This window comes from Octodon degus, unplaced genomic scaffold, assembly GCF_000260255.1.
Source record: "Octodon degus isolate 3935 unplaced genomic scaffold, OctDeg1.0 scaffold00049, whole genome shotgun sequence".
NCBI classification, from domain to species: Eukaryota; Metazoa; Chordata; class Mammalia; order Rodentia; family Octodontidae; genus Octodon; species Octodon degus.
This window is the reverse complement of record NW_004524625.1, coordinates 13,631,055-13,648,347: the sequence shown is the minus strand read 5'-3', so window position 1 is coordinate 13,648,347 and position 17,293 is coordinate 13,631,055. Positions and strand designations below refer to the sequence as shown.

General features: G+C 44.7%; 1 long non-coding RNA gene across 1 annotated transcript; it reads right to left on the bottom strand.

Moving 5' to 3' along the window:
- Positions 1–2,519: 2,519 nt before the first annotated feature.
- LOC111817112 lies at positions 2,520–17,287 on the bottom strand. The gene is made up of 3 exons (XR_002821376.1): positions 17,180–17,287; positions 2,710–2,865; positions 2,520–2,603 (listed from the first exon to the last, which is right to left on the bottom strand). It is a non-coding gene; the product is annotated as an uncharacterized LOC111817112 (long non-coding RNA).
- Positions 17,288–17,293: the final 6 nt, after the last annotated feature.

Below are 17,293 nucleotides of genomic sequence, written 5' to 3'. Positions count from 1 at the left end.
TACTTTGTTGGGTGATTTTTGCCTTTATTCATTAAGTAAATGCATTAATTAAAACATGGCCTCTAGGCACCAGTAATGGTGTTGTGATTCAAACGGCTGCTGGTGCCCTAAGCCCTTCAGTGGCCTGTGGACTTAGGCAGGTAGTTACTCCCCGCCATGAGGAGAGCTGGCTCATCAACTCAGAGCCATTCCTTCTGGGGGGATGGTACTGGGACAAAGAGCAGACGACCTGACCTGGGCTGTGACCCCACTCAGGGAGCTATGTACACACACACACACACACACACACACACACACACACTGACTTGTGTAGCCCGTGGCCAATGACCAGGAGGTGTCAGGGGTGGGGCTACCTGTGTGGTGGGCCAGCCCCCTTATCTCAAGGTGGAACCAATTCTCTGAGAAAATTTGTGCTTCGGAGCTCACCGTGGGATCCGGTTGAAGCTAGACATCAGCCGAAGCCATATGCTTAGTGAGTCCCCTTCCTCGACCTATCCTGCTTCTCTTCCCTTTGAAAACATTTCTCAGGTTTTGCTTCCAACACAGCTGACCTGAGACAGGCACTAGCCCCGGAAAAGCGCGCCCCATGAAAGCCACAGCACCCCGACAGCCCTCCAGGCGTGCTAGATGCAGCTGCCCAATGTTCTCGGGAGGCAAGCTCTGAATGAAGCCACTTCCTGCACAGGCAGCAAAGCCCAGGCGAAAGGCGGGCAGTGGCGAGGCTGCCCCGTGGGACCATACTATACAACGCACCTTGGAGATGGCCCTCTGCCTGAACGGGCTGAAAAATGAGGCTAGTTCCAAAATAGTGTATCCACGCCGGCTCTACTGCGGCACTCCCGAGGGCACTTGATCATAGGGTTGGAGGCGTTACCAACTTCTACATCTGCTAGAGGAGCCTGGGCTCTGGCTTACGGCAAAGGATTCTTTACTAAGACATAATCAAGGTTTCAAACATCAAAAATGAGGATCTTTATGAGTTAAGGTGTCTCTATGCCTGGCTAAAGATAAATAATTTTTTAATGCAGGAACCCTTTTGATACCAGGATTTGAACTCGGGACCTTGTGCTCTCAGGTGTCATCTCCAGCTCTCTTCTCTTTAACAAATGATCTTAGGAAAACTGTATCTACATACAGAGAGTGAAACTGAACCCTTACCTCATACCACATACAAAACCAACTCAAACTGGAATAGAGTTTTAAATATTAGCCCTGAAACTGTAGAACTATTAGAGAAAAGCGTCTTGACATGGGCCTAGGCAGTGTTTTTAAGTATGATTCCAAAGGCACAGAGCAAAACCAACGAACGGATTGCATCATGATAAAGAGGTTCTGTGGGGCACAGCAAGCAACCAGGTGAAAGGACAACTTACAGAAGGGAGAAATATCCACAAACCATGCATACGTCATGGGGCTGTTATCTCAAGTATGAGGAGATCTAATACAATTCAGTAGCAAAAAAACCTGATGTAAGAAACAGGTGAAAGACCTAACAGACACTTCTCAGAAGAAGACATGGGAATGGACAAGGGTTCAACACAACTATTAAGGAGATGTTTAAATGGCTATCATTAAAAAGACAAAATATAACAAGTGTTGGTGAAGAAGCAAGGAAAACTAAATCCTCCTATACTTTTGGTGGGAATGTAAATTAGTATGGTCATGTGGAAAACAGTACAGAAGTTTCTTAAGTTAAAAATAAAACCATCATGTGACCTAGAATCCCTCTACTGGGTACATACCCAAAGGATATGAAATCAGTAGTCAAAGAGATCTATGCACTCATGTTGACTGCTACACGACTCCTAATGCTCAAGGTGTTGAATCAAAATAAGCATCCATCGATGAAAGCATGGATCAAGAAAATGTGATACACAAATGGGCACGCACACAAAAGCCATGGCATATTACCCAGCTTTACAAAAAAAGGAGCTGCCTATGGTGACACAGACCTATAATCCCAGCACACAGAAAAGGAGGTGGGAGGACGGGTGGGGGCTTAAGTGAGCTCCCGTCTCAAAAGATCAAAAAAGGCTAAAAAGAAAAAGAAGAAGAATGTGCTGTGATTTATGACAGTGTGGATGAACCGAGAGGACATTATGCTAAGTAAAATACACCAAATGCTGCATGAGCTGCCTTACATGTGGGATCTAAAATAGTTGATCGCAAGGAAACAGAGACTGCAGTGACAGCTGCCAGGAGGCAGAACACAGCGTTTGGGAAGTGAGATGTTAATAAGGGACAAAAGCTTCGGTGATGCAGGATAAATAAGCTAACTGTCTACAGTTAATTTATTGTGTTCCTGAAATCTACTGAGAGAATTGGGTCTTCTCACGTTTCTTGCCATATACAACAAAAGTAACTATATCAAGTAATGAATACTTTAATTAGCTTTGTCGTAATTATTTCATAAAGTATATATGTGTCAAAACACCACATTATTTACTGTAAATACACAGCAGTATTGTGAGACCAGGAAAGGGACCGGCGATACCGAGCAATCTATGACCGACCTCCAATTCGCCGTCTGCAGCCTCAGGTCTACCTGACGGGCCCTTTGCTGTTTACCTTCCTCCCGCCTGGCTCCATAGCATTCCCGGTTTCTGGAGAAAGGGGGTGGAGCAAAGACGGAATGTCGGAGAGCATGTTCGAGGGAAGGTAATGAATATCCAGTTCCAAACTGGTCTTAAATGAGTCATTTCCACTCACTGGCTCTCAGCGTCTGGGTCTGTTAAGCAGAGTTCTGCGGCAGATGATCCAGAAACTTCCATCTAGACCTCTGGTAGTCCAACACGTGCTGTCAGCTGCTATTGTTTCTTTGCACATATCTGAAAACTGTTTTTCCTAAAAGGCATCTGTTTCAGACTGGAACAGGAAAGAAAACAAATCACTGGTTTCAGTTCTTGAAGGTGAAAGATATGGTAGAGTAGAAAGGCTTAGGCAGAGAGGCCTACAATTCAGTTTAATTCTTGCAAATGAAAACACTTAAGGGCTGTTTTAAAACTGAGATAAAAATTCAGGCATCTGAAATTTTCCAGGATGCGATCTTTAATGTCTACCTGTTTGGGAGAGGGGTCCCAGTTACCTTAGCAATATATGCTGTAAATATTAAAAGAATGGAGCCTAGGGCTGACAAGCTAGCCCAGCAGTCTAAAGCACCTGCTTAGGCAAGCTAAGGCAGGTGCAAGGACCACAGTTTGATCCCCGGCACCACATGCTGAGCCAGCCTCGCCCTCAGGGTGGGCTGAGCTGGCCAAAAAATAAATAAATAAATAGAACTGAAATAGCCAAGTAGTGATCAAAATACAGCTTCTCTGAGACTTGGAATTCAGAAACCTGGAAATTAAGAAATTGGCAAAAAGAAAAATAATAAGCAAATCTCTGGATGTTATGAAGGAACTTACAGGAAAATCAGAAGCTACAGAGAAGCTGTAGAAATGGGACAGAATGCAGAGAAAATAACAAGACCTTCTGGAAACTCATCCTTTCCTGGGGAGGTGCACCTGCCCCTGTAGACACAGGGAACCTATCTCTGCCAGCGTTGGAGGCTCCAGGGACAAAGAATGGACCAGACCTCCAGCACTAATTCTAAGAAAAGCCCATGGTTCCTGTAAACTACAAAAACAGTTTGGGGTTTTATTTCAAAAGTGGCTCCTGTATGGCAGGCAAGAGCTGGAGAAGAACACAGAGCAGCGTCTGCCATTTTTCCAGTAAATATTTAATCACATGCCGTCCAGGGAGGGGATGATTAGTTACAACTGAGCCACAAAACAACTTTACTTCAACGTTCCCAGTGTTACCCTCCTCTAGTCACAAAGAGGGTGCAAGCTACACTGAGACACTGCCACCCCCAGAAATTCAGGCACAAGCCAAGGAGAGCCCAAGGGACCACCCTCTGTGGCCAGAATCCAGGCCCTGCATCTGCAGCTCACACAGGCAGCTGGGTCTGCAAGAGCAGGCCTTAGGTCTAGCAGTCTGGGTGAACATTCATCCTACTGCCTACAGCCAGCGCGAATCAGAGGTACGATTGCATCACGCTACCAGTGTGAGCAGGGACACCTTCTGGTGTAGGCAGCTGCGGCAGTCTGCAATAAATGAATAGAGGGACTGCTGGAACATGGGGCACTTTACCTCCCCATGGGCTATAAAGGTATGTGGAGAAAACCATAACCTACTGAATTTCAACACTCTGGATGTTGGGGGAAAATTTTTATTTATTCAAAAACACAGAGGATGGTTTTTTTTTCTTTTTTTGAGACAGGGTCTTGCTACGTAGTTCAGCCTGGCTTATGTATCCCAGGCTGGCCTCAAACTCATGGCAATACTCCTGCCTCAGCCTCCTGAGTGCTGGGATTCTAGGCATGCTCCACCACGCCGGGCTTCACAGAGGATTTTTTTTTCTTTTGAGACAGAGTCTCGCTATGTAATTCAGGCTGGCCTTCAGCTCACATTGTAGCCATGTTGGTCTCACAGTGATCCTCCTGCCTCAGTGTCCCAAGTACTGGGATTACAGGCATGCACCGCCATGCCTAGCTACAGAGGATTTATATTTTTTTGCAGCCCAGGGATCAAACTTGGGACTTTGTACTTGCCAGGTAGGAGATTATGCCACTGAGCTATATCCCTGGCCCCTACAGAGGATTTTTAAGCTAATTTTTTCTTTATATTTTTTCCTTCCTCTTCATTGGTTTTTGGAGGAGTGGTTTTTCCTTTTTCTTTTTTTAAAAAATATCATCTCTTTTTTTCTTATTATCGTTTGTTCTTTTTGATTAGTTTTATCTAACTTGCTTAATTTCATTTTACTCAATAGGATCCTTTATCTCACTTTTCTCTCCTCCTTGTCATGTTTCATTTACTTTTTCAAATTTTTAAACTTTTATTCTCCCACCCCCTACATTCTCTATTTCTACTAATATAACCATTCAGCATAACTAATCTTTATTTAACTCTATGCTATTGCTATTGAATTCTTTTCTATTGTTAATAGTTGTTAAATTTAGTAGACACTTACTATACATCAACATTTAGTCTTAGTGTTTATAGTACAATTATAGGTCTCTTTTCTGTGAGTTTTGATGATATATTATTGGTTCTTCTGCTATGCCAGTGCCCAGTTTGTCTTTGATTCTATTATTGTTGCTGATTTTCTTGCTATTGATAACATGACATCACGATAGCTATTGATAGGTTTTTCCTTAGGCCAATATGCAGACTGCTTTTGGGTCATCAACAAGAGCGCAGTCCAGGCCAAGAGAACTGGGTTCTGGGCTAAGTGCACAGCATCATCCCCTCCAAAATGAAAGGAGGCGCTTAGACCTTGGGACAGAGACAAAGGCCTACAGTTAGCCATCCCCAGAGTGCACCACTGAGAAGCAGACTAACTACAGAGCTCTCCGTGTTAGTAGCAAAGTGTTTCCATCATAAGGACCCAAAAGTCTCAGGAAAAAATATAAACATAGGAAATAAGGCCACAAAATGCCTGTAGAAATTTCCAACTCTCTCAGACCTGATCCCTGGAGCATTAAGGGGAGAAGATCAAAGCCCACACAGCTGAATTATTCAGTGATAAAATGGGAGATTAAAAAGCAGATCAATTATGTGCTCAGTGAGCTGACAGAAGATGTACAGAAGACATTAATAAAAATACAAGCAAGGCACACAGAATCCCAAATAGGCATGATCAGAAAAGAACTGCACAACACGTTGTAGTTAAAATCCCCAAAGTCCAACACAAGGACAGAATCTTAAAAGCTGTTGTAGAGAACTAACGAATTACTTATAAGAATGAACCCATTAGAATTACTTCAGACTCCTCATCATAAACCTTAAAGGCCAGGAAAGCTTGGAACGAAGTGGGTTTCTTGTTGCTGTGTGTGTGTGTGTGTGTGTGTGTGTGTGTGTGTGTGTGTAGTACTGGGTATCAAACTCAGGACCTTGAGCTTGCCAGGCAGACACTTAGGCTGCTAAGCTGTATCCCCCGCAGAATGAAGTGTTTTAAGTTCTAAAAGAAAACAATTTCCAACCCAGACTGAAACATCCTGCAAAACTATGCTTCAAAATTGACATAGATAGAAAGTATTTCTGTGACCAAAAACCACCCTAAGAAATTCATGACCACCAAAGCGGCACTTCAGAAAATTCTCAAAGACATCTTAGAAACAGACAATAAAGCCTAACATGTGAAACACCTAGTAGAAGGATTACATACATCAGCAGGACAAACAGTTAAACAGAACAATGAAGAAAAGTGAATCAGGAAAAGGGAAACAATACCATGACAGGGATATGCCAATACTTTCAGTAATAACTCTATGTGAGAGGTCTTAATTCCTCAATCAAAAGGCAAAGATTGACAGACAGATCAAGAAATAAAACCTAGGGCCGGCCTGATAGCTCAGTGGATTAAAGCACCTGCTTAGGCAGACACAGGGACCCCAGCATTGTGCGGCCCCGTCCCCAGGGCACACTGAGACAGTGATTGAGAGTAGGCATGGTGGCGCATGTCTATAATCCCAGCACTTGGGAGGGTGAAAACAGGAGGACCACTACGAGCCAGATCTGTGTAGTGAGACCCTGCAGGCGCTGTACTAAATACATTAAAAAATAGAATGAAATAAAAAGAAACAAAACCCAATAATATGTTGTATACAAGAAACACATTTAATCAAAAAAGAATTCACAAGCTAAAATTCCATCAAAAGATGGAAAACAATATTCCACTCAATAAGAACCTGAAAATAAGCAGGAGTATTTATCCTATATTTAGACAAAGGACTTCAAGCCAAACTTATCAAAGAAGCAACAATGTTCACATATTAGCTAAGGAAAAATTTAAAATGAAAAGGTAAAAATTGTAAGCATAGACACACCAAACACCAGTATCCCCATCTTCACAAAACAAACAGTATTGGACCTAAGAGATTAGATAAACAGAAACAAATATAGTGGAGGACCTCAGTACCCCAGTATCACACACATACACACAAAAAAATCAACAAAAAATTATCAGAGTTGAAGCAAACCTTTATAGAAATGAACTATAGACCTATCTATAGCGTTCCACCCAACAGCATAATACACATTCCGCTCAGCAGCACATGTGACTTTCTCCAAAACTTTCTCTATCCCCATAAAGCCTGTTTAAGTAAGTGCAAAAACATTGAATTATATGACGCGGATTAGCAGATCACAATGCAATGAACCAAGGAATCAATAGCAAACAAAAGCACATAAATTATGCAAATTTATGGAAATTAAACAATACCTGCTTGAATAATCAATGGCCAAAGGAGAAATCAAGCAAGAAGTTAGAGAGTTCCTGGAATCAAACAGTGATGCCAATACAAGATACCAGAATATACGGGGCACAAAGCAAATCCTGAGAGAGAAGCTTACAGGAATGAATTACACCACCAGAAAAACAGCCTGAATAAGCTAATTATGAATCTCAAGGTCCTAGAAAAACAAGAAATCTCTAAATCCAAAGCTAGTACAAGGAAGGAAATTAAAAGATCAGACCAGAAATTAATAAATTTGACACTAAAATATATAAAATTAGTCAATCAAAGAGCTGCTGCTTCTTTGAAAGAATAAAATAGGCAAACCTTAGTCAGTCTTACCAGTAAAAGCTTAAATGAATGTGGTTAGAAATGAAAAAAGTGGGAGGCAGAAGGACTGCTGCGAATCTGAGGCCAGCCTGAACCACACAGAGATAATCTGTCATGAAGGAAGGAAGACTTGGCCAGGAGAGCTTGGAATAAAGAGAAAGGGAAGAAGAAAGGGAGGGATGGAGGGCGGAAGGGAGGGAAGGAGGGTGGGAGGAAGGGAGGGAGGGAAGGAGGAAAAAGAGAGAAAAAGATGAAGTGACAATAGATACCACTGGAAAATTAGTAGTAACTACTTTGAAAACTTGTACTCCAATAAATTTGAAAACGTAGAGGAAATAAAATCCTAGATACACACAAATTATCAAAACTAAACCAAGAAGATATAATAATGCTGAATAATCCAATGACAGGCAATAAAATCAAAGCAGTAATTTTTTAAAAGTTCAATTTTTAAAAAGGCCAGGATCCAATGAATTCGCCACTGAATCAAGAACTAAAGGGAAGACGTAATGCCAATTCACGTTTCAATGAAGTAGAAAGGGAAGGAGCACACCCAAAGTCATTTCTGGAAGCGAGCAGCACCCTGATTCCCAAACCAAAAAGGACCCTACCAACAAGAAGAAAGCACTATCGGATATAAACACAAAAGTCCCCAAAAAGATACTGGCAAACAGAATACAACAAATCATCAAAAGGATTCTAAGCCATGACCACAACCACATAGGCTCCACTCTAGGGATGAAGGAATGGCTCATTATACATGATTCAATAAGTGTGATACCTCGTGTGAACACAAGCAAGAAGAAAAATCACACGAGCATCTCATTAGATGTGGGAGATTCTTTCAACAAAATCCAGTACTCACTCATAATCTTAAAAAGTACTCTGAAGAAAACAGAATGTTACCTCAATCTATTTACCACAAACCAATAGCCAACATCATATTAAACAGGAAAATAGCTAAAATATTTAGCTCTGACACCAGGAATAAGTCAAGGATGTCAACTATCACCACTCCTGTTTATTATAGTACTTGAAACACTCAGGAGAGTTGGGCAAGAAAAAGAAATAAAACAGATACGTACAGCAAAGGAAAAAGTCAAGTTATCATTATTTATATATAACATGTCAGCAAGGACCATCTAGGGGAGACCCTGGAAGCAGACGGGATAGCAAAGCCCCACGGAGCTAATAGAGTCTGTTTTAAATGGAGGGAAAGTAAAAATGTAGCAAACAAAGGAGAGAATGTGGCCCCCCAAAGGGGGAAGATGAGGCCAATTCTCACAGGGCCTTGTGAGCCTGACCAATTTTATTCTGCTAGGAATGAAAAATGACTGATAGTTTTAAATGGCAGATGAATATAATCTGTGGAGCTGATTTAAAAGATCCTTACAGGCTGGGAGATCGCTCAGTAGAATAAATGCTTGCCTGGCAAGTGCAGGGTCCTGAGTTCAATCCCCGGTACTGGAACAAAAAAAAAAAAAAATCCTTCATGGGGCCTGGGAGGTCACTCAGCAGCACAAGCGCCGACCTGTCAAGTGCAAGGGTATGAGTTTGATTCTGGTGCCAAAACAAACAAAAAAGTAACATTCTTTATGTTCAAAAAAAACCTCATCACTGATGAGCAGTGACACTCGTGAGCAGACTGTCACCACTGCAAAAGCTGAAGCAGGCTGGACAGTTCATGGCGCTGGAGACGTAGAGAAGCAATCAGATCTGGGATACATCCTGGAGGTAGCGTGGAGGACGTGAGATAACGTACAGGAAACACTGTGTTACTTGATGGGAGGATTTAATCATTTGCAATAAATCGATACAATCTGATATAGCAGGCCAGCTGCAATTCCACATGTAAAAGAGGAATCTGGCAAATACTTAGGTTATATTAATTTACGTTAATCAAGCAAGAAGTTAGAGAGTTCCTGGAATCAAACAGTAATGCCAGTACAAGAGACTAGAATATACAGGGCACAAAGAAAAGCCCAAGAGAGGGCCGGCCAGATAGCTCAGCGGCTTAAAGCACCCGCAAGAAGGCGAGGGGCCGGGCCTGCTGCGCCAGCCCCGTGCGACTGGGCGTGGTGACGCGCGTCTGTAATCCCAGCTCTTGGGAGGCTGTAAACAGGCAGATCACTACGAGTCCAATCTAGTAGGGAAACCCTGAACACCCTGTAGACCCTTCCCTAGGGGGAAAAAAAAAAAAAAAGTCCTAAAAGAGATTATAGGACTGAATTATACCACCAGAAAAATAACCTAATGATGAATCTTTTTTTTTTTTTTTTCTTTGTGCAAGATTAAACGTCTCCACTCCATTTCCAGATACTGCTGCCAGGGACACCCCGTTACGCGGTAGGACCGGCTGGGGCTCGGCAGCGGCTCTGGTGTCCCACCCTTCTGCTCTGAGGTGGCAGTGGCGGGCAGGCAGGACCTCATCTCTGGGTTCCACAGCGCTCCCGCGGTCAGGCGGAGGCTTGGAGGGGCCTCTCCTCCCAGCTGGATCCAGGCCGCACGATCCTGACTTGCACCCAGCACGCCCTGTCTGAGCAGCATGTGGCGCACGCAGGGTCCCCGCTGCGGGTCACCAGCCACCCCCAACTTCCCGACTCGCCCTCACGGCCCTGGGCTCCGCTCTCCATGACGCGCCGCTGCACACCTAGCAGGCCCTCCTAGGAGTTCGTGAGAGGTCCTGCCTGGGCCGTGGCGCAGAGACCTCTCGTTGCCACCCCTTCGGCATGAAGCTCTACCAGCCCTCAGGGAAGCCAACGCTCTGCTGACCGACAGCAGTCAACTCGCGGATCCTCCGGCCAGAGTAACCAGCTTCAGCCAGCCCTCCAGTGAGGACCTCATGCAGTTCAGCTTTGAAGATGCTAGCAGCGACAAACTTCCTCTTCTCAGAAATTTGTACTGCCATCTTTCTACCACGCTGTGCAGGCAAGCCCTAATGATGAATCTTAAGGTCCCAGAAAAAAAGGAAATCTCCAAATCCTAAGCTGGTACAAGGAAGGACATTACAAAGATCAAAGGAAGAAATTAAGAAACTTGACATTAAAATATACAAAAGTTAGTCAAGCAAAGAGCTGCTTCTTTGAAAGATTGCAAGGTATAGATTATCAAACTGATTCGACCACTCGATTTTTTTTGTTTGTTTGTTTTTGCGGAATCGGGGATTGAACTCAGTCCCTTGTGCTTGGCTAGTGCTAATTCTACAGGGCCATTTCCATGGCCCAACCACTCTATCTTTGTGAGCCACCAGGGTAAGTGGCCTTTGGGGCCTGTTTCCCCATTTATCAAACCAGATATGCATAAAATAAACTCTATAGGTGCTTCCCACAGCTAACGTTCTACAGACTTTTTTTTTTTTAAACAGAATTAATCAGTTGGGATCTGAGCAGAGAAACAGTCACTATGCACAAAGTAGGGGGAAAAAGGACTCTTATTATAAGGATTCGATCTTTACAACTACAGAAGGCAGTGAAGTGTTCTAATGCATGGCATTGCCTCTCTATGTGGTGTTGTGCTTCAAGTCACTACAGATCATCTGGGCCTGCCATCAGTAAGGAAAGCTGGGAATGGAGTCTGGGAAACAAAAGGCCAAATGAAACCCATAGAGGCAAACATTTAACCACCTCCAACACTGAGCATGCGGGTGACATGTACAAGCTACAGTCATTGGTTACAGAACTCCTTAGATATCAAGCCCAGGACCTGGGGAGGTTAACTGGAGAAATCTTCAGAACCTGGAGGAGCTCCAGCTCTGACGGCTGCCCCACGCTGGCCGATGAGTCCCAGATCACTGATGTGTTCATGTGCTGTCACGGCACCAGCACCCAACACTGACCTCCAGAGAGTAGAAATGCTACTTTATCTCAGTCTTGAGCCAGTTTCTCTTGTGGTCAACCCTAATCTGGAACTGTGTAGGGAAAGGAATTCTGGCAAAGGCAATTCAGTGTAGTCAATCGACAGGATACAAACCTACTGGATTCCACTCCTTGTCAGTTTAACCATCACAAATTCTTCTTTTATCCATACTTCCTTCAGAAGAAGGTAAGTTCAAAATCATGCTTCTACTTCACACAACGCAATTATCCTTTATGCAACTGAAAACATGCTACCACTCCTTTAAGAGAAGACACAAGTCCCTTTATCTATCTTTGGATGGTATTCATTCTTTTTCTTCATGAGTCACATGCTCCTTAGACATCTTGTTACTTAATTGTACTCTGGTTATTTGCTGAGCAATAAACCAATTCAAACCTGTGGCCATTAAACAATAACCATCACAGATTTTGTGTGGCAGGAATTTCAAAAGGGCACAGCAGGGATAGTTCCTCTGTGCTCCATAATGTTTTGGATCAAATAGCAGGCCGTGGGAACAGTGGGAACCCAAACCCACTGTCAGGGCGGCTCTTCCTCCACTCACCTTTCTGAAATCTGATCTGCACTTGCTCAAGGGCAGCCTCATCTGGAAGGATCAGGTGGAGGCCCTGCAGGTAGCCTGCAGGCACCCAAGAGTAGCTGGGCCACTAACAAGAATGTTCTGAGATCTAAAGTGAGTTTTCCAGCAAACAAAGTAGAAACTGTACAGCTATTTGTGATGTAGCTTGGGAGCTTACCTACTGTTGAAGACTGAAATCACAGGACTTTGGAAGCCGCCCACTAGTTGAAGAAGTCACAGCCCTCCCAGATCAAAGGGAGAAAATATAAACTCTGCCATTCAATGGATAGGTATCACAGAACTTAAGGCCATGTTTCAAAATCACTACCTGGAACTCTGTCTAGACTGTCATGCTTATACAGGACATCTGCTAGTGTGCCTGTGGGGCATGCTTTAGCATACTTTTAAATCCTATTCATTTCTCCTGTGAATAAATCAATGAGAACACTGCCTATGAGAATATTTCATGTGCCTACCACTGCCCCTATGAGTTCCCATAAAAACTCACTCACTTGTCAAGGTTAAGCTCACATTCCAAGTTTTCTAAAATTTACCAGGAAGTAGCCCCTCACTGACAATGACTGGGCTCAAGAGCCCTCGTCTTACCCCTTATCTCGGGGTATACAGCATTCTTAATGGCTTCAGCTGACAACAATGAGATGAATGACTGATCCACTAGTCAATGAATAATGATATGAAAGTGTTTGGGGCTAATTTATGAAGTGGACAAATGCATTTGATTTTGAATTAAAGAACAATTTTGGCACCGGGGAGCTGGCTCAGTGGAATAAGCACTTGCCTGGCAAGCACAGTGGCCTGAGTTCAATCCCCGGTTCCGAAAAAAAAAAAAAAAAAAATCTCAAAAGAACAATTTTGGTCAAAACATTGTTCTATCTTTTAAAAGGTTAAGAATTAGCATGGTTAAAGAAAAAGGAAAATAAATGACTGACAAACATCTGACATCAAAAAACAGCTGAAAAATTTCAACAATGCCTAACTGATAGGAGTGGTTTACAATTTAACTGATTGTAGTTTGGTAGTTCGCTATCTTCTGCCCATAATGAAGGCTCTATTCTTTGGAAGGATCACATCATCATGAGCTGAACCACAATGTATTTAGTAAGTGCTGAGTGCCCTTTTTGTATTTTTTGGGAAAGGGTCTTGCTGTGTAGTTCAGGCTGGTCTTGAACTCCCAATACAGCCCAAGCTGGCCTTCAACTTGTGGTGATCCTTGGGCCTCAACCTCCCAAGTGCTGGGATTATAGGGGTACACCACCCTGCCTGGCCCTGTTAAGTGTCTTCTGAGAGTCAAGTTTTGTGCTGTTCAGGAGCACAAAGGGAACAAGACAAAGTCTTTGACTTTACAGGTTAGTGAGCAGGAAAAAACCCCAACAACCTGATACTGAAACTTATGTGTAAAAATAAGGGGGAGTGTGGTTAAGTGAGTCCAAGAAGAAGTGCTCAGCCATAAAGAAATGTATTTCACTTTGGGGCTCCGGTTTTAATTTCCCCCAATATGACTGTGAGCTCCATGAAGGCAGAGAGCACGTTTTTTTTGTCTGGCTATCCCCACCCCAGCACCCAGCCTAATGCACATCCACAGCAACCCATCCCTAAGCATTGGCCAATAGCTGGACTGAAAAACGAAATGAGGCTACAGAGGTACCAAGTGTGTCTGCGGCAGGTTTTGCCTCCCAGGGAGATCTTGGTTGCCCGTGTGCACCTTACCCCATCACTACCCATAAACAAAAATATTCTATGTACATCTTATGCTTCCTAAGTATGTAAGTAGCACTTTGAATCTGGTGATGCCAAGAGCTTCCTGTTGAGGATTCGTCCTGGCTGACAGGTGGCACAAGGCAGGCTCTGCTTCTTATCAGCTGCTGCATAGCCACTCGGGACCTCTCATTCTTCCACCTGGAACTAGACCATCATTCTCTTAGACTTGCTATTGATTTAGAACTAGTTTGAGTGCAGGACAAGATGTAGTACCCAGACTATTTATAAACTGGTGGGGTGTGGCTTGGCTTCTCCCTCTAGTTCCGTTGTTCCATAGGAAATTTTCAACACTTACAGGGCTTTGGTCCTAGCGCGTTTTCCCCTCAAAAACTGAACTGGGTAATAATAAACTACTTTCTTGCCTTTGCTATCAAGACAGCTCTTTGTGAGTTCTAAATGTTCTGTCTAGATTCAAAGAAGCTGGTTTCTTCATGAGTATTTGGAATAGGACTTTTCTTAGAAGCTACTGAATATGGATTAGTTCGGACTGTTTCACAGGAAATAAAAAGCAGGCTCTGGGGTGACCACTTCAACACTTAATTGGGTTACCAAAGAAGTGCAAATGAGAGATTTTTCTTAGGAGGGAAAAGATGTTTATAGCTCCCACCACTTTAGGTGGTGGATTTTAACCTAAAAGCTAGTCTTCCGTTGCAGCTTTAATTTAGGAACCATTAAAATAATCTATTCGCGAAGAAAATGTCAGGTTGAAAAATTAACACATCACAAGAGTTAATTAGAACTCAGCCTCTCATCAGATGGAAATGGAGACCCTTCTAAGTACCCAATAGCTTCTTGTTGCAGCTCAGTACTACTAGAAGGCTAGACCAAGGAAACACCCAGCCCGAGCTCAGCTCAGAGACAGGAGAGGCCCATGTCTGTGCCTCAGGCTAACTGAAGGTCCTATTCACAAGCTCTATTTTTTTTTCCTCTCAGATGTGCTGTGTAGACCAAGAGTAGATATGGCTCTGCCTGGAACTCCCTTAGGAAAGTGGGTTTTTTTTTTTTTTTTTGTAACAAAGGCAAACATACCATGCCTGTCACCAGGGGCAGTTGTGGACTGTGTAAACCACTCCATGAGAGGGAGGCTAAGGGGCTCCGGGCCATTCAGACAGAGCTCTAAGTTGTGGTCTTTGTTTTCTTTCCACATTCAGACTGAAATGTGATTCCCCTGGCTTTCTTTTTTGGAAAATACCTGTGATGAGTTCCATGCCTAGAAAGAAAAGCTGTTGACAGGAAAAGCTTTGGATGAGGAAGGGGCTTCTTAAAGTGTCTCAAAGGAGACAGTTGCTTCAAACATGCTGAGGCAGGGATGCCAGGCCTAGAATAAGCAGTCAGGATCATAAAAGGGTCAACTTTAACTATGGATTAGGTTGGGTGTTAGCAGCTTCCTCTGCAAGAGTAGTAGTACCATGCACACCGAGGGCAGAGCCAGGCAGACACACGTTTGAGTCCTTCTCCACCATCACCGTGTGAACTTAGGCAAACTGCCTGATCTCTCAGAATATTTTCTCAGGCTATTGTGCGAATGAAATTAAATAATGAATGTAGGTCACAGGACACAGTGCTTAGTTAGGGTTCCATATGAGTTCTCTGTTATTAGTTGGGTAATAGTATTTCTTCACCCATCAATAATGATGTCCTCTTCTAAGGAACAGGCCTTGTCTTGGGCAGTTCACTGTTTTATAAACTATGCACATCTACCTTCAGCACAAAGCATGTTCCTCCCCACCTTTTGCTACAAGGGTCAACTGCAAGCTAATTCTTCTTCGTTGACCAGCTCAGAACATACTATAGGTCATGCCCCTTTGAATAACCCTCCAAACTCAGCTAACAAAGTTTACCCTAAATTTTTCTCTCTGCTATCACATTAAGTGACTAGTGTTAGTTGATGCTTTATCTCCTTTGTGGTCACAGAGAATGGGGATCATCTACTTAATCTATTCATCCAATGTATTCCTCTCTGTAGCCCACTCAGCTGTTCCATTCAGCTGATCATTTAGTCATGTCTGTCAGGCATTACTAAGCACAGGTACGCAGAAGATTCAGCCCTACTGAATCTGAACAGCCCTACTGCTCTCTGCTGAGAACACTGATTTCTACCTAGGAACATATTTCCCCAGAACAGTTTCTGGGGAAATAGTGTTGCCTTCCATCTTGGCTTCTGTTGGACTCTGGTTTCTTCATCCTGTTATCTTTTGAACTGTCACTTTTGTCCCAGCCTCGATCACCCAGTCTTCTTAAGGGACTCCTAAACCTTCCTCCTCTGGGAGGTGATGATATGATTGAAGACAGCGCAGCATTCTAGGCCCAGAATCAAATACCGAAAAATATTGACTCTTGCCCTCAGCTTAGCTGTCAACATAAGAAAGAAAGCTTCAAAATACCCAACAATTTATGAGCACCACGGTAATGGTACTGACATCCTGCCAACTCTTGTCTAGCCTCTGGGACACTGTGGAAGTTTTGGGTAGAATAATCCGGAAAAGAGGGTAGAGATCCCTTATGCATATCCTCAGACCCAGGCTGTGGATGCCTTTAGCATCAGGCTGACCTCTCCTAGTCCCAGCAAGACAGAACAATAGCCAAGTTACTCAGCATTTACTACGTGCCAAACACTGCTAAGTGATTCCTAAGCACTATCTCATTTAACTCTTAGGACAACTGTGTGAAGCAGACAGGAGTTTTCCTCAGGAGTTGTCCAGATGGCCAGTGCCAGGCTCAGAACGGCACAGAAGAAGAACCAGCGTGGGCTTGAGGAATCCACCTGCTCAGTTTCACTGGACAACGGGCAAGCGAAAAGGCGGAGCAGCAACAACGCCGGGGCTGGGCGTGAGTGAGGAGAGCTGGTGGGCGCTCGCTCGGTCGCCAGATCCCGCGCAACTGCCGGAGGGCGCCGGGCGGGAGCGCAGGTCGTGGCCCGGCCCGCAGCGCCCGGGTCGAGCCCGTCCCCTCCCCCTCTCGCCCTCCCAACCTTATTTAGAAACCGTGTCCCCAGGCAGGAAGGGCGGCGGGCCGAGAAGCACGGCGCGTCCCGGCTCATTTCCTCTCGCAGCCCCTGTGGAATTCCATTTCAGACGGCGAGGAAATCGGAGCGCGCGGCCGGCGGGCGGGCGGGCGGGCAGCAGGGCTCGGCCTGCGGGCGGCGCGCTGGCGCGGGGCGTCCGTCCCGGCCCTTCACGGAGGAGCAACGTGACGCGCAGCGCTCGGCCGTCGCTCAAGGTCGGGACCCGAGGCGCCCTCGCGCGCACCCGCCCCGTGTTCTTTTGTGTGCGTTTCTCCGGCTGCAGGGAGGCGGCCCGGCCGAGGTGACAGCTGGAAGGAGAGCGCCGGGAAGGAGGCGCGGGCGGGCGGCGCTTCTCACCTGGGAGGGTTGGGCCCAGGTTGGCTCGCCCGAGCTGCGGGCTCCGTCGCCGCCAGCCCCGAAGCGCCCGGATCCGGGAGGCAGGCCCAGGCGTCGCGAGCCCGCGGGCGGGGC